The 4258-nt window shown below is 49.5% G+C and overlaps 1 pseudogene; it reads right to left on the bottom strand.

Moving 5' to 3' along the window:
- Positions 1-2380: 2380 nt before the first annotated feature.
- Positions 2381-3382, bottom strand: LOC102832448 (annotated as a pseudogene).
- Between the last annotated feature and the right edge of the window lie 876 nt (positions 3383-4258).

The following is a 4258-nucleotide window of genomic DNA, read 5'->3' as shown; positions in this document are numbered from 1 at the left end:
TTAATCTTACAGTCCAGAAACAGAGGACCCTAGGACCATCAAGGAAGAGCACAAGTAGAATGCGGGACCTTATCCAGAGAAGCAGCGACACCAGAGACAGATGCAGAGATGGGGGCATGGAAAGGGAGGGCGGCTGAGGACTCTAGATTCATGGGAAGAGAAGGACTAAGAGCTGGTGACCAGGAGGCAGACTTGTAGAATGTGCCCTTTGGAGGTATAAATTATTATATATGCCTGAGTGTTTTGTTTTTGTTTTTTTTTTTTAAAGCTAAAGTAGATAGAACTACTGTTAACTAATGGTGCATGTCGGGAATTATAATCAATGTAATGAAACAAGGTGTATGATTTGTTGAATGTAAAACTGATGATCTGCCCTGTAAACTTTCGCTCAATCCACAATAAAAACCTTAAAAAAAAAAAAGATTAAACCAGCACACACACACAAAAGAATGATGATAAAAGCAACCACTACTCTCCAACCCCAGATACTTCTAGCCCTCACCACAATCCTGCGAAGCGGGTACTAGATTCTCATGTACATACAAGAATAACAGTCATAAAAAGTCCAGTCAACTTGCCTAAGGGCCCAGACCAGTTCCCATCAGCCATCCTGACTCATGGTGCCCCCATGCGTGTCAGAGTAGAACTGTGCTCCGTGGAGTTTTCAATGACTGATTTTTTCAGAAGTAGATCACCAGGCCTTTCTTCCAAGGTACCTCTGGATGGACTCAAGCCTCCAACTTTCAATTAGTAGTTAAGTATGTTAACTATCTGCATCACCCGGGGATTTGCTTACATTTGGATTTATAAAAATACTGGGGTCTTGTCTCAAGAAAACTGGGAACATATCTCCCACCTTGACATCTTATAAGCACATCGACTCACTCCCGACTGCCATGGAGTCAATTCCAATTCACGGTGACTCTATTAAACAGAGTAGAACTGTTCATTAGAGTTTTCAGGACTATAAATCTTTATGGCAGCAGCCAGCCTCATCTTTCCCGAGGTGCTGTTGGTAGCTGCTAGGTTTGAACTGCTGCTCTTGTGGTTAGCAGCCCAGTGCTAAACCCACAGCCTCACCAAGCACAAAAGCAAAACCAAACCAAACCCACTGCTATCGAGCCAATTCCAACCCATAGCAACTCAGTATCGGGTTTCTGAGGTTGTAAATCTTTACAGGAGCAGAAAGATTCATCTTTTCTCCTTAGAGTATGGCCAGTGGGTTTGAACTGCTTACCTTGTGTCTAGAAGTCCAATGCTTATCCTACAGTGCCACCAGGGCTCCTTACCAGACCACATGTTGTTGTTGTTGTTGTTATGTGAGTCGGTTCCGACTCATAGCAACCCTATACAGGGTTTCCAAGGCAGTAAATTTTTATGAGAGCAGAAAGCCTCATCTTTGTCCCATATAATAGCTGGTAGTTTTCAACTGCTGACCTTGTCGTTAGCAGCCCGATTCGTAACCACTACGCTACCAGAGCTCCCTACCAGAGCACATATGACCCTAAAATTCAGGAATCTTCACGCACAATACCCAGATAACCTCTACTGGTTAGCCCTAACCAGGTCAGACCACACTGAGGACCAGAGTTGCTGCAGCATGTCTCATTTCTTCAGGTTCCCGATCCCTGGGACATCATCAGGGCAAGAGAACTAGCCCAAGAGCTGCAAGGCTGTGAGGGCCAGGCCCACGCTGAAATCCCTGTCCTCTCCCCTCCCTCTGCAACCACATGTGATAAAAGCATCTGGTGTTGTTCCAGCTTCCTGGGCCAGGAGAATAAGGAAGGAGGAAATCTGCCCAGTGCTTTACGTAGTAAGATGCCTGGCCCCTCCAGGAAAGTGAAACATTTGACTAACAATTGCAGTAACTAAGGCATAGACAGGTCTCGGGTGTTCCTGGCTCCCCAATCCCTCCTTCAACCATATTGTTATGGGCACAAGGAGGGGACTGTTCCAGGAATTCTTTACAGACTCACAAGGCAGTGTCCAGGCAGGCTGAAATGGGAGGGAAGGCAGGCCTTGAGCGGGTGTTGAAGCCAGTCTCCCCTTCTGTTCTCTACCCTGACCCCACTGCCTTGCCTGATGCTGGGGTAAGACCCCACCCCACCAGTGAGGAGATGAGGAGATGAGGAGCTGGAGGAGCAGAGGCACACTGGTATACACCTGCTTATCTCCATCCCTAGGCTGGCTGTAGTCACATGGGGGAGACAGGGGTGAGCCCCATTCCTGGGACTCCATGACACTGCACATGGAGCAGAGGTCAGGAGGAGACCTGCTTTACAAAGTAGGCTGGCTGGCAGAGTCCTGCTGAAGCTGGAAGACACTCAGCCCTGCCACCTGCAGGACCTGTCTGTCCCCCAGTTGGTGCCTAGCCAGGTAATCAGTCTGAGGGACCCTGGCACTCCGGACAGTCCATCAGGTCCTCAGAGTAGTCCTCAATCTGGATGGTCATCGTGTGGAAGTGGAATTTCCCCAGGAGCCAGGCACTGGCTGCCTTCAGAACAGTCTGGGCGTCTGCTTTCTGAGTAACAACAATGTGGACAGACAGCACCAGCTAGGTTACAGTCAGTGCTCCACCAACAGCGGCAGATCCCGCACAGCTGTGAAGTCCACGCCCTTGGGGGTTCCTTCCATCAAAACCAGGAGCACATCTCTCAGGATGGTCAACGTCATCCCAGGACCAGATGGAGAAGAGGAAGGAGCAGACAGGGTTCATGCACTTACCCTCTGGCCTGAAGGATACAATATAGACACCAAAGCTCTGCAGAAAGTCCCCCATCACATGGACAAAGACAGCTCAGACACTGCCGTTCTCCTGTGGCTCACTGGTGCCATGGCTGTATCCATGGCTGCGGCTGTGCCCGTGGCCAGAATGATGAAGGGTCAGTCCCATTATGATGTTCACGGTCATAGTACAGCCCAATGTGATCAGCATGGTCAACCCCTCAATCTATAAGTTTCCAGTGACTAGCCTCTCCACCACCAGATATACCAGCACACCCTGGTCACAACCCAGATGGCCAGCACCAATAACAGGGCTCCCAAGATCTCAGCCCAAGTTCATGGTCGTGGTGGCTGGCCAGGAGGACATCCAGAGGGTAAAGAGGCTGATGAGCACGCTGGCAAAGTCTGTGAGCAGGTGGGCTGTAAGCTGTGTGCCAAGAAGCCACCAATGACCTCTCTGATTATGAACACCAGGCAGATGGCAGTTGGGGTCAGAGTGGCTACCAGCATCCCTCTGGTCATGGCAGTAGTGGTTACTCTGGACAGCAAGCTCAGTGGGCAGAGGGTACCAGCCAACCCCAGCCTGCCATACAGATCCTGTGTATGACTGAACTCTGAGTCTGCCGTTCAACAGATGCAGCTTCTCCATGGCATCCATGCAGGCTGGCCCCACATTGGGTCCCACTAGCCTCACGCCTGCCACCTCACTGAGTGTGCCTGGAAGCTGTGCTAGTGACGCTCAGTGGTGAGAGCGCCCACCTGTCGGAGGGCCCTCCACTCCAGCTCCGGGCGCCCTAGCTCCTGTGCTCTGCACCACCAGCTCTGCTGCACACCCGCCCAGGCCTTGGTCATCCCTGTCACCCTGCTGCCACCCCTGCTCTGACAAAGCTTTTATGAATGCAGGCAGTTTGGAAGGCCGGTAGAACAGCAATGGCAAGGCATCCCAGCTTTGCGGAAGTTCTTGGTGCCTAGTGATCCACAAGCATGCAGCACATGCCCTCCTCACCACCAAGACATCCAAAAGGAAGGGCAGCTTGATCAAAGGGGCAGTAAAGGAGGAGCCCAAGAAGTAAGACCATCATGATTGTCAGCTAAACATGCTGTAAAAAGCCGTCACAACAGGCAGCTGGAAATGATAAATCTTCAGACAAAAAAAAAAAAAACAAACAAAAGAGAAAAGGAGAGCAAAGAGGAAAAGTGGCTAATGAAGGCGCTATAGACGATTGTTGCTGTTGTTGTTAAGTGTTGTTAAGTCAGTTACAACTAAAAGCAACTATGTATAGAGTTTACGAGGACCAGCTGGTGGGTATGAACTACTGACCTTGTGGTTTGCAGTACAGTGCTGGTCCTACAGAGCCACACCAGGAGTACTGTAGAAAAAGCAAGGAACTGAAAATGGGAGTCCAACTTCTTTTAAAACAGGAAACCAAAAAAAAAAAAAAGGAAGACAAGTCTGATGAATGTCTGTTTACCTCTGGTAGTGTATTAGGTATGAATCGGGCTGCTAATCTCAAGGTCAGCAGTTCGAAACTTT

Source organism: Chrysochloris asiatica, unplaced genomic scaffold, assembly GCF_000296735.1.
Source record: "Chrysochloris asiatica unplaced genomic scaffold, ChrAsi1.0 scaffold00246, whole genome shotgun sequence".
NCBI classification, from domain to species: Eukaryota; Metazoa; Chordata; class Mammalia; order Afrosoricida; family Chrysochloridae; genus Chrysochloris; species Chrysochloris asiatica.
Note: the sequence above shows the minus strand (reverse complement) of the source record. Positions and strands in the feature narration are given on the sequence as shown.